The 13,987-nt window shown below is 40.4% G+C and overlaps 2 pseudogenes across 2 annotated transcripts; both read left to right on the top strand.

Annotated features, from left to right (window-relative positions):
* The first annotated feature begins 4,327 nt into the window (after positions 1-4,327).
* On the top strand, positions 4,328-5,520 carry LOC309974073 (KH domain-containing, RNA-binding, signal transduction-associated protein 3-like; annotated as a pseudogene). The gene has a single exon. The product of its transcript is annotated as a KH domain-containing, RNA-binding, signal transduction-associated protein 3-like (transcript).
* A 242-nt stretch (positions 5,521-5,762) lies between these two features.
* On the top strand, positions 5,763-12,491 carry LOC309974373 (ferritin light chain-like; annotated as a pseudogene). The gene is made up of 2 exons: positions 5,763-5,803; positions 11,949-12,491. The product of its transcript is annotated as a ferritin light chain-like (transcript).
* Positions 12,492-13,987: the final 1,496 nt, after the last annotated feature.

Raw genomic sequence — 13,987 nt, 5'->3', positions numbered from 1 at the left:
TTTCTACCTGGGTGAACTTGGGTTCATCCTTTTATTTATATGGGCCACTGTATTAGTCAAGGTTCTCCAGAAAAACAGAACCAACAGCATGTGTATACAATGTGCCCATATATACTGATAGATATAGATCTAGATATCGATATTGATACCTAGATCTATATCCATATCTATATAAAGATAGAGAAAGAGAGAGAGATTTTAAACAATTGGTTCACACAATAATAGAGGCTTGGTAAATTCAAAATCTGCAGGTTAGGCTGTCTAGAGACTCTCGGAAGAGTCGCAGTTCAATTTCTGTAAGTCTTCTGGCAGAATTCCTTTTTGCGACAGGGAGGTCAGTCTTTGTTTTATTAAGAGCTTCACCTGATTGGATGAGGCCCATGCATATTATGGAGGATAATCTGCTTTACTCAAAGTCCACCACCAATTTAAATATGAATTTCATCCAAAAACACCATCACAGGGACTACCCTCCTGGCACAGTGGTTAAGAATCCGCCTGCCAATGCAGGGGACACGGGTTTGAGCCCTGGTCTGGGAAGATCTCACATGCCGTGGAGCAACTAAGCCCATGCACCACAGCTACTGAGCCCGTGCACCTAGCACCCATGCTCTGCAACAAGAGAAGCCACCGCAATGAGAAGCCCGCACACCACAACAAAGAGTAGCCCTCGCTTGCTGCAAATAGAGAAAGCCCACGTGCAGCAACGAAGACCCAATGCAGGCAAAAATATAAATAAATAAAACATAAAAATTTTAAAAAACACCATCACAGAAATATCCAGAATAATATTTGACCAAATAACTGGGCATGGTGGCCCAGACAAATTGACATGGAAAATTCACCACCTAAGCCTTAGTTTTGTCACCTGTTACTGAGAAATATGACTTATCTGAGCTATTTTGATACCTAGAAGATACCTTCTAGAGGTAACACCCTCAGTATTTTACATGGTAGGCAGTAGAGGGAATGAGCCCATTTGCCCAGTCATATGACACCTAAAGGATAAACTTCTGTCTTCTCTCTCCAACCCACAAGGATGAATGCCAAAAATACATCACTTATATCTGCTTTAGCTAACATAGGATAGGTCTGGAACAGACCTATGCTCCCAGTAAGTCTCATGAAATGCTGTTTCATTAAGGAGAGACTTTACTTGCTAAGAGTAGAAGCAAAAGAGGGTGGTGGATGAAAAACTGCCCAAGGATATAAGCTCATGCAAGGAAGCAGGAGAGAGAATGGGTATCCGAAGATGTGCGCTCTGAGCCAACACTAATTCCACAGCATCAGGTTATAATTCAGGCAGCCCAACCGCTGGGGGTTTTTTCCCCTTCTTCTTTTCCCCCAAAGAGGGACAAGCATACTGACAAAGGAAGAGCATCAGTCACCACAGATAAATTGCTTTTTAGAGGTGATCTCGCAAATGATTTGGCTCAGTGTAGACTATGATTTGGCTCCCCAAACCATAAGCTAGAGCATTTCATTCCAGGTCCCTCTTCAAATATCCACGATAGGTAAAACTTTGGCATCAAGTAGGTCTTGAAATCTCCCCAGGTGATTATAATATGCAACCAGGGCTGAGAATCTGGAGATGTAGAGCAAATTTAAATTGAACTTCAGTTAAACAGTAAAACAAGCTCTGACTCTACTGGCTGGAGCTAGACAAGGGATATGGATTTAGTGGGATGAGAAGATAAAGGACACCAGGGAGTAAATCAAATGCTTTACACCTGTGCTTAGCTAATTGTTACTCGGATAATTCAGACAATCTTACAGCACCTGAACCCTGAAATTCCTTAGTTCTGTTTAAAAAAAAGTAACTCTTCAAGTAACTCAACTCTGAGAATCATGCCATCACAAAGAAAAAGAAGAAATCTTATTTTTTGAATTAGTTGATTTCATATATACTGTTTCACTTTCATGATATTAACTAGTTATCTTTCTTTCCATTTTATGTTTGAGGAAAGTAAGGCTTTAAAGTCTCAGTAATTTTCTCAAGGTCACTTGTTAAGGGTGTGGTAGGCAGCATAATGGCTCCTAAAAATGCCCTCACCCTAATCCCTAGAACCTAATAATATGCTACCTTACATGGTAAAGAGGACTTTGCAGATATGACTGAAGTTATAGGCCTTGAGATAGAAAGATTATCCTGGATTACCTCATGGAACAAATCTAATTGCATGAGTCCTTAAAAGCAGAAAACCATTCCCAACTGTAGAAAGAGAAAGAGAGACATGTCCTAATAGAAGCAGAATCAGAGAGATGCAACATTTTGGGTTTTGTAGGTGGAGAAAGGGGACTCTGAGTCAAGGACTACAAGTGACCGCTGGAAGCGGATAAAGTCCAGGGAACAGAAACACCCCTAAGAGCCTCCAGAAAAGAATGTAGCTCTGCCAACACTTTTTTTTCTTTTTTAACCATCTTTATTGGAGTATAATTGCTTTACAATGGCGTGTTAGTTTCTGCTTCATAACAAAGTGAATCAGCTATACATATACATATATCCCCATATCTCCTCCCTCTTGCATCTCCCTCCCACCCTCCCTTGCCTATCCCACACATCTAGGTGGACACAAAGCACAGAGCTGATCTCCCTGTGCTTTGTGGCTGCTTCCCACTAGCTAGCTCTTTTACATTTGGCAGTGTATATATGTCCATGCCACTCTCTCACTTCATCCCAGATTACCCTTCCCTGTCCCTGTGTCCTCAAGTCCACTCTCTATGGCTGCGTCTTTATTCCTGCCCTGCCCCTAGGTTCTTCATAACCATTTTTTCTTTTTTTTTTAGATTCCATATATATGTGTTAGCATATGGTATTTGTTTTTCTCTTTCTGACTTACTTCACTCTGTATGACAGTCTCTAGGTCAATCCACTTCACTACAAATAACTCAATTTCATTTCTTTTTATGGCTGAGTAATATTCCATTGTATATATGTGCCACATCTTTATCCATTCATCTGTCGATCCTGCCAACACTTTTACTCAATTGAGGCCAATGTCAGACTTGTAAGGTAATAAATTTACGTTGTTTTGAGTCACTAAATTTGGGATAATTTGTATGAAAGCAACAAAAAAAAAAATACAGAGGTCCTACAAGAGCCAGGCTATATATTTATACTTAAGTATTTCTGAAATGAATTTAACCTTGTGATTGACAGCAGCAGCAGCAGCAGCTTCCAAGGGATCCCACCACACACCTGAGGCAAAAGGAGCCTAATACAAAGCAGTGACAGCAGCAGGTCACTGCCCCACACTTGGGGTAGAGGGGGACTTGATCTACTGTAGCAGCAGCATAGCCTGAATGGGAACCCATCCTCCTGTGGCACTAGTCCCATCAACATTAGTCTAATCTGCTAGCATCTGCTGTGCCAACAGGCCCAACATATACAAACCCTCCAACTCAGTAGCATTAAGTGAGCCAGGCTCAGTGTCTCCTGAAACTCATATACAGTTGCACTGGAAATCCAAGATATCACCTACTGTTATGAAAACATAAACAATAACAGAAGACTGGGAACTTCAGAAAGAAAAGGGGAACAATGGAATGCGTGAAAACAAATGGGGTAAATATAAGAGACTATCATTAGCCTCATGAGTTTCTTAAATTCTATATGATGGTCAAAGCAAAAATGATGACACCATCTGATGGGGTTCTCAATGTAGAGAAAGGAAATACTACAGAAAATCATACTTTAAAACTGGGGAATATTAAGAGACCTAAATGGAAGTAAAATTTTGAAACTTCACTTGAAGTAATGAAACACTGATTCCAGTAGGCTATGATAAGTTACATATGTATACTGTAATGCCAAAAGCAACCACTAAGAAAACTATACAAACAGTATACACAAATGATTATAAATGAATTAAATTAAAATGGACTTATTAAAAAATGTTTAAGTAGAGCTCGGAGAACGCGGGGCGGCGCGCGGCGTGCGGGTGGCGGCTGAGCTCGGCGATGGCGCTGGCGCCAGCTGCCGGGGTTCGCCCGGGACTGCCTCAGGCTCGCAGAGTGTGCCGCCGGCCCGGCAAGAGGGCCCGCCTGACCGCGCCGGCCCGTGGCGGGAGCTCGGGGACTGCGTCCGGGAGGCAGTGGCCGCCAGCGCGGGGCAGTCGGCGGCCACCCCCTGGGGACCGGGGCTGTGCGGCCGCTTCCCGCCTCGCGGCGCCGCCAGGCCGACCGCCTAGCTTGGCTCTGCCGCGCCACGGCCGCGGCATCCGGCCCGGGTTCCGCGCCGCTAGGGCGCGGGCGGGGTCGGGGGTTGCGTGGCCGGCGCTGCTCGCCCGCCTCGAGTCCGCGTCCAGGGCCCTGGCGGCCTGCGAGCATGGAGGAGAAGTACCTGCTGGAGCTGATGGCGGAGAAGGACTCCCTGGACCCCTCCTTCACGCACGCCCTTGCGGCTGGTGAATCAAGAAATAGAAAAGTTTCACAAAGGAGAAGGCAAGGACGAAGAAAAGTACATTGATGTGGTGATTAATAAGAACATGAAGCTGGGACAGAAAGTGTTGATTCCTGTAAAACAGCTCCCTAAGTTCAACTTCGTGGGAAAACTTTTGGGGCCACGTGGCAATTCTCTGAAGTGCTTGCAAGAAGAAACCTTGACAAAAATGTCCATCCTTGGAAAAGGCTCCATGAGAGACAAGGCAAAGGAAGAAGAGTTGAGGAAAAGTGGAGAAGCAAAGTACTTCCACCTCAATGATGATCTCCATGTTCTGATTGAAGTGTTTGCCCCGCCACAGAAGCCTATGCCCGGATAGGACATGCTCTGGAGGAAATCAAAAAGTTCCTCATTCCGGACTATAATGATGAAATCAGGCAAGCACAGCTCCAGGAATTAACATATTTGAATGGTGGTTCAGAAAATGCAGATGTACCAGTTGCTCGAGGGAAACCTACCTTGCGTACAAGAGGTGTACCAACCCCAGCAATAACCAGGGGAAGGGGAGGAGTCGCGGCCCGGCCAGTGGGAGTCGGGGTACCGCGAGGGACACCAACTTCCAGAGGAATCCTTTCCACCCGAGGGCCAGTGAGTCGAGGAAGAGGACTTCTCACTCCCAGAGCAAGAGATGTCCCCCCAACTGGGTACAGACCTCCACCGCCGCCCCCAACACAAGAGACCTATGGAGATTATGACTATGATGATGGATATGGCGCTGCTTATGATGAACAGAGTTATGATTCCTATGATAACAGCTATAGCGCCCCAGCCCAAAGTGGTGCTGATTACTATGATTATGGACACGGACTCAGTGAAGAGACTTATGATTCCTACGGGCAAGAGGAGTGGACAAACTCAAGACACAAGGCACCCTCGGCAAGGACAGCAAAGGGCGTCTACAGAGACCAGCCATACAGCAGATACTGATTGTACTGTCTGATGTTGTGACATAGCCAGTCTCCACCAGTCCTGTATACTGTTCAAAGTAATTGTTTTCTATGAACAATCCCTTTTTAAATAAATCAAAATGCTTAACATCTGAATGGATGGAATTTAAAATTACTTTGTTGAAACATCAACCTGGGCAGAAAAAAAAAAAGACATGTAAAATTTTGTTATTTCCAGTCTGTATATGAAAAAATAGGTCATCAAAAGGAAAAAAAAAACTTTGATTAACTAGTGTTAAACAAAAAAGATAGGTTTACTAAATATGTTAATCCATCCTTTTAACATAAGCCTCACCTTTCATTTTAAAGGTTTCCATAGAAATTTAGTTATTTTATCTTTCAGCCATATGCTAGTTTTTTTTTCTCTTGCCAACATGCGTAAAAAGGGAAGCCAATTACAAGTGCAAATAATGTGGTATTCTTTTGTAACTCAAGTCTTGAAATGTTCTGTAGTGTTAAGCAAAGTCTCCTCTTGCTTGATACTAAATAAACTTTTGAAAGAAAAAAAAAAGTTTAAGTAACCCACAAGAAGGAAAAATAAGGGAAACACAGGATTGAGAAACTAAGGTAAAAGACAAAACAAAAAATAACATGGTAGACCAAATCTTTGACATGGCAATAATTACATTAATGGTAAATGATCCAAATAACCAAGTCAAAGACAGAGATTGGAAGAGTAGATTAAAAAATCGCAAGCATGATCCAACTATATACTGTCTATAAGAAGCTTACTTTAAACATCATGATATAGGTAGTTCAAAGTAAAAGGATGAAAATGATATATCATGTGAACATTAATCAGAAAAAGCAGGAATGGCTATATTAATATCAGATAAAGTAGACTTCAGAGCAAAGGAAATTATTAGGGGCAAAGAGGGTCATTACATAAAGATAACAGGAATAATCCACCTAGATGACCTAGTGATACTAAATGTGTGCGCACCAAACAACAGAACTTCAAAATGCATGAAGCAAACACTGAAAAAGGTAAAAGGAGAAAGTTTTAAATCCACAATTATTATTTGAGACTTCAACACAGCAATTTATACAACTACCAGAGAGAAAAATCAGCAAGGATATGGAAGAACTGAAAATATCATCAATCAACAGGATATAACTGACATTTAAAGAACACACTCAGTAAGAGCAGAATACATATTGAAGTGTCCATGGAACATTCACTCATATACCATATACTGGGTGATAAAAAAACATTAGCAGATTTAAAAGAATTAAAATCACAGAGAGTATGTTCTCTAGCCATAATGGAATCAGACTAGAAATGAATAAGAGAAAGACAACAGGAAAATCTTCAATCACATGAAAACTAAACATCACACTTCCAAATAACTCATGGGTAAAAAAGACAGCATCAAGGAAAAAATTTTTAAATGCATAGAATAAAATAAAATGGAGATATAACAGATCAAAGTTTGCGGAATGAAGTGAAAGCAATGCTGAAAGGGAAGTTTATAGCACTAAATTGGGAAAGAAAATATTTCAAAGCAATAATCTAATTTTCTATATTAAAATAGTAAAAAAGGAAGAGGAAAAAACACTAAACAAGCAGAAAGAAGGAAATAATAAAGATGAAACAGAAATCCATGAAACTGAAAACAGGAAAATAGGGGGGAAAATCAATGAAACAAAAGGCTGGTTCTTTGAAATAAACAATCTAACCAATAAAGATCTAGAAAGACTGATAAAGATAAACAGAGAGATGGCACAAATCACAGATATCAGAAATGCAACCAGGGATACCATGACATATCCTGCAGGTTAATGAGGGACAAGTTACTATGAACAAGTCTACACTATAAATTCAAAAATGTAGATGAAATGGGCCAATGTTTCTACACCCAAAACTACCAAAACTCAGCCAAGATGAAATAGATAATCTCAATTTTCCTGTAACCATTAGAAACACTGGTTTTTCATTTAAAAACTCCCAAAAGAAATATTCAGGCTTAGATGTTTCACTTTTACCCAAGACTTAAAGAATTAACACCAATTTTACATGATTTGATAAGAAATAGAAGTAGAGGGAACAGTTTCTAATTAATTTTATGAAGCCAGTATTACCTTGATACCAAAACCAGACAGGGATAGTATAGAAAGAAGAAACCTACAGACCAATATTTTTTATGAAATTGGCTGAAAAACCCTCAGCCAAATATTAGCAAATTAAATCCAGAAATATATGAAAAGAATAATATACCATGACCAAGTGGGATTTATTCCAGTTATGCAAAGTTGGTTAAATATTTGAAAATTAAACAGTGTAATCCACCATATCCAATAGATTAAGGGGGAAAAGTCATGTGATCCTATCCATTAATGCAGAGAAAGCATTTGACAAAATCCAATCCCATTCATGATTTTAAAGAAAGAAGAAAAAAAACTCCAAGCAAACTAGGAATAGAAAAGGAACATACTGAAACTCATAAAGATGATCTACAAACAACCTATACCGACATGATATTTAACTGTGAAAGACTGGATGCTTTCTCTGTAAGATCAGAAACAAGGCACCGATATCTGCTCTCACCACTTTTATTAAATATATCACTGGAGGTTCTAGTAAGAAAATAAAGCAAAAATAAATAAATACATAAATTTAAAAGTTAAATTTTTTAAAAGTTTATTTAAAAGATAAAAGACTATTCCTACTACGTTGCATAGGAAGGAACATATCCTACTGAATGTTGAATAGCAATATATCCTATTATACTGAATAAGGAAAAGTAAAACTGTCTGTATCTGAAGATGAGATGATAATCTAAATGGAGAAAATACCAAGGAATCCACAAAAAGCTTGAGAAATAATATTAGTTTGTAAATGATTTAGAGTACAAGATCACCACAATTTTATCAAATTATATATTAATAACAAATGTGTAGAAGCTTAAATAAAAATATGTGATGCCATTTACAACTGACCTAAATAAATACTTAAATATAAGCCCAATAAGACATTTATAGGCCCTCTATACTGAAAATTACAAAATGCTGATGAAGAAAAAATTTTAAGTCCCAAACAAATAGGGAGACATACCTTGTTCATGGATTAGAAAACACAACATGATAAAGATGTCAATTCTCCCCAAGCTAAGAGGCTTAACACAATTACTCTTAAAATGCCCTCAAGGTTTTTGTGGATATAGACAAGCTTATTCTAAGATTTATATGGTAAGAAGAGGCTGAAGAATAGCTAAAACAACTTGTAAAGGAAGATGAAAATGGGAGGAATTAATCTACCCAATTTCAAGATTTTGCAGTAATGATGGAGGGTAGATACATAGATCAATAGAATGGAATAGAGAACCCAGAAATAGACTGACATAAATACATATAACTTGTTTTTGACAGCAGTGCAAAAGCTATCAAGGAAGAATAGACTTTTCAAAAAAATGGTACTGAAACAGTTGGACATCCCTCGACAAAAACAAACAAAAAATGAACCTTAACCTCCACACCTTACACAAAAATTAAATCAAAGTGGATCATAATCTTAAATGTAAAAGAAGGGCATTTTTAGAAAAAAAATAGGAGAAAATGTTTGGCATCTAGAACTAGGGGAATAATTCTTAGACTTGACACCAAAAGTATGATCAATAAAGGCAAAAACTGATAAATTGGATCTCATCAAAATGAGTTAAAAATGCTTCATAGAAGATCCTTTTAAGTGGATGAAAACTCAAATTACACAGTAGGAAAACATATTTGAAAATCCCATATGAGACAAATGACTTGTATCTATAATATACAAAGAACTCTCCAAACAACTTAAAAAAATCCAACTAGAAAATAGGCAGAAGACAGGAACAGACATTTCATGGAAGAGAATATACACACGGCAAAGGAGCACATGAAAAGATGCTCAGCATCATTAGCCATTAGGGAAATGCCAATTAAGACCATAATGAGATGTCAGAGAGTAACTAAAATTAAAGTATAGTGACAACATCAAATGCTGGCGAGTACATAGAAAAATTATATCACATCACTGGTGGGTAAATAAAATGGTTTAGCCACTCTGATCAACAGCTTGACAGTCTCTTTTAATCCTAAAAGTAGATTCACCCTACAACACAGTAATTGTACTCTTGAGCATTTATCCAAAAGAAACAAAAACTTAATTAAGTTCCCACAGAAACTTACACATAAATGTTCATAGCAGTTTTATTTATAATAGCCAAAAACTGGCAACTACCCAAATGTCTTTCAGTGGATGAATGTTGAAACAAATTGTGATAAAATCTTATGATAGAATACTACCGAGCAACAGAAAGGAACAAATTATTAATATACGCAAAAATTGAAATGAACTTCAAGGGAATGATGCCGAGGGAAAAATTTTGAAAAGCCGATCTCCGAAGATTAAGTAATTCATGATTATGTTTACATATTATTCTTAAAATAACAAAACCGTGGAGATGGAGAACAGATTAGAAGTTGCCAAGGGTTAGAGGGGGGTAGAAGGTACAGCGGGGGAACTCTGTGAGGTTTTTGTGGTTCCAGTACAAATAATACAGCAATCTTGGTTTTAATCCCTAAAGATTTCTAAAAGCAATTCCTAATAAGAGGTGTCCAGATATTTAGCAATGGCAGATTAGAGGTATAGCTCCCCAACAGAACAACTTCAAAAGAGAACATACTAATTCAATGCATATGTTAATTTCAAAAAAAAGGCCAGTCACAATACTTAAATGGTATATATCTTAACTATATTATTCTAAGTATCCAGCTATACCAGATGGACTAGCAAGATTTCCTGTACATTCAACCTTATTTAAGACAGTAAATCTTATAATAAGACAGTTAGAAAAAGAAAAAAAAAACAAACCTCAACTACAGTTGGATATTCTCATAGGAAGATGAGGTGAAAATATGCAGCAGCGGTTCAAAAGCTTAAGCAGTGGCACCTAAATTTGGTTGTGCATTAGAATCATCTGAAGCACTTTTTAAAAACCCTCACACTGACGGTTGGTCATCGTAGACCAATAAAATCATTTTAAATCTCCTCAGACGATGCCAATATCTAGCCAGAACTGAGAACCAGCGGACTAAGCAGAAGGGGATGTTTCTACAAAGATCTCTTAACAATAAGTCCTTTCACCCAATCAGATTTACCTCCCCGCAAAGGGCTAAAGAACGCTAGTGTTGTCCATACTTGCTTAGCTTTAATTAGCACTTGTGACTTGCCCAAAACCTAGATCATGTTTCCCCTAAATTTCATGTTATTCCCTACGTTTTTCAAACCCAGGGCTAAGGGGTTTGCCAGGATGAGATTTTAAGTGCTCACACAGGGGAAGTCCCTGGCAAACCAGGACAGCGGTCCCTCTACATTGAAATGTAAAGCATCCTAAATAACCCTGCCACTGCTCCCAGATCCTAGTCTGTGCCAACCAGTGGAGAAAAGGCATTCTCCATTACTACCACGGCAAATGCTGCTGTACTTGCCTTGGCTGGTCCCTATCTTTTCCAGGCACCACTCCCCTTCACCTGCTGGTGGACGCTTTGGCCAGCTGACAATGCAGATATTTTCAAACTTTAAGGTGAATAAAAATCATCTGGAGGGCCTGTTATAACAGAGATCACTGAGCCCCACCAGAGTTGCTGATTCCATAGGGCTGGGACAGGGCCCTAAAACTTGAATATCTGACACATTATCAGGGGACGCTGGTAAAACTGGTCAGGTTGTTACCGAATGCAGGTTCGTGTGTCTGAAGCACAGTGAGGCCAAACAAACCTAAAGGTTGGAGTCTGGAGCAGAGAAAGGTTTATTGCAGGATCGAGCAAGGAGAGGGGTGGCCCGAGTTCCAAAACACCCTGAAATCTCCAAAGGATTTCAGCAAAGCATTTTTAAAGGCCAGGTGAGGGAGGGACGTCCCAGGGAATGTGATCAGCTCGTGCACAATCCTCTGATTGGTTGATGTGGAGGCCACAGGGCAGGTAACATTAACCATCCTTAGGTGCCAGAAGGTCTGGGGGCTACGTGCTCATGATCATCAAGGAGTTAATTTCTTCCATTGGGTGGTGGTTTTTAGCATCTGAAAACTCAAGAAATATGCCTGAGATACTATTATCTGAGTACTTCAGAGAGGAACTACAGCAGAGGATATGGGGGATGGGTCTGTCCTAGGAAGGCCCCATAGGGTACTGCTTGGTTACAAGGTGACCATACTTTGAGAACCACTGCTCTAGTGGCTTGGAATGTTCAGAAAGTAATGGAAGAATCCCTTCCCAGGTCTAGATTCTAGTATCGCCAGCTATTTTGGCGGGGGGAAGGGTAAGTTTTGTCCTTGCTTGGACTTCTGGTTCATTTATATCAAAGCCTATTTGAGGCAGTGCGCTCGGCAGTCCTGCAGTTCTGTCTTTTGCTTCAACAGTGTTTGGAATGAACAGACCCAGGGACGCTCCTTGCTCCAGCCCCCGACCACCCTCCAACCTTTCTTCCTGTCGCAACCTTTGGAATCAGCCACTCAGCTATCCTCAGCCTCCAGGACAGGCCAACACCGTTTTTTGAGCTTAGCTCCTTATCACTGATCAACCACGAGTTCCCAGGTGCGTCAGAATTATTCCATCGAGGTGGAGGCCGCCGTCCACCGCCTGTTCAACATGCATCTGGGGACACTTACCTCTCTCTGAGCTTCTATTTCGACAGCAACGATGGGACTCTGGACAGTGTGGGCCACATTTTTCGCCAACTGGCTGAGGAGAAGTGTGAGGGCGCGCAGCGTCTCTTGAAAATGCAAAACCAGTGCTGTGGCCGCGCCCTCTTCCAGGATGCGCGGAAGCCTTCTCAAGATGAGTGGGGTAAAACCCAGGACGCTGTGGAAACCGCCATTCTTAGGGAGAAGAGCCTGCACCAGGCACTATCAGATCTGCGCGCCCTGGCTTCCGCCCGCGCAGACTCCCACCTCTGTGACTTCCTGGAGAGCCGCTTCCTGGAGGAGCAGGTGAAACTCATCAAGAAGATGGGCGACCACCTGACCAACCTCCGCAGGCTGGCTGGTCCGCAGGCTGTGCTGGGCGAGTATCTCTTTGAAAGGCTCACCCTCGAGCACAAACAGGAGTCTCTGAAGTCCAGCGGCCTCTGAGGAGCCCCTCTGGCATCAGAGCTTCTGCCTGAAGCCCTGCTCTGCAGCTACTAGGCAGCTCTGTAACCGCCCTGGAGCCCTCTCCCAAGCCTTGGACCAAATGGAAACAATAACGCTTTTTGCAGAAGGAAAAAAAAAAAAGGCTATTTGAAACACAAACAGAATAAAGAGGAAAAAAAGAAATATATATATATATATATTCATGTTTTTTTTCCTTTTTTTAAAAATTTATTTTACTGAAGTATAGTTGATATACAATGTTTAGTTTATGCTGTACAACAAAGTGATTCAGTTACACGTATATATAATTTTTCATATTCTTTTCCATTATGGTTAATTACAGGACATTGACTATAGTTCCCTGTACTATACAGTAGGACCTTGTTATTTATCCATCATATATATAATAGGTTACCTCTGCTAATCCCAAACTCCCAATCCATCACTCCCCCACCTCCCCCTTCCCCTCGGGAACCACAAGTTTGTGTGCTATGTCTGTGAGTCTGTTTCTGTTTCATGGATAAGTTCATTTGTATCATATTCTAGATTCCACATATAAGTGATATCATATGGTATTTGTCTTTCTCCTTCTCACTTACTTCATTTAGTATAATAGTCTCTAGGTCCAGCCATGTTGCTGCAAATGGCATTATTTCATTCTTTTTTATAGCTGAGTAGTATTCCATTTTATATATATCACATCTTCTTTATCCATTCATCTGTGAGTGGACATTTAGGTTGTTTGCATGTCTTGGCTATTATAAATAGTGCTGCTGTGAACATAGGGGTGCATGTATGTTTTCGAATTATAGTTTTGTCCAGATATTTGCCCAGGAGTAAGATTGCTGGATCATATGGTAGCTCTACTTTTAGCTTTTTGAGGAACTGCCATAGTGTTTCCATAGTGGTTGCACCAATTTACATCCCCACCAACAGTGTAGAAGTAAGTCAGAAAGAGAGAGACAAATACCGTATGCTAACACATATACATGGAATTTAAGAAAAAAAATGTCATGAAGAACCTAGGGGTAAAACAGGAATAAAGACACAGACTTACTAGAGAACAGACTTGAGGATATGGGGAGGGGGAAGGGTAAACTGTGACAAAGCGTGAGAGAGGCATGGACATATATTCATGTTCTTTTAACATATGAATTGCCCCACTTTATCTGTGTGAAATAAGTTTGTTCCCATTATTGGGCTGCTTCTCAAGCTTTGCTGCTCATTTGAATTACCTAGAGAGCTTTTAAGAAAAACATTGGTGTCTGGGTCCCAGCCCCAGAGATTTTGATTCAGTAGGTCTAGGGAGGAGCCTGGGCACAGGGAGGTCTCAGAGTTCCCCAGGTGATTCTAATGTGCAGCAACTTTGGGAACCACCTCTTGGCTTCAATCCAGCTAGTGATCAGATATTAAATCTAAGACACATGCGCTAGTGCGTGAGCTCTAGGAAGATTCGTGCCAGGGAAAATGATCGATAGTTGTGTTACTTCTCTGAA

This window comes from Leucopleurus acutus (genome assembly GCF_964270905.1).
Source record: "Leucopleurus acutus genome assembly, chromosome: 17".
NCBI lineage: Eukaryota > Metazoa > Chordata > Mammalia > Artiodactyla > Delphinidae > Leucopleurus > Leucopleurus acutus.
This window is presented reverse-complemented; position numbering and strand designations above follow the sequence as displayed.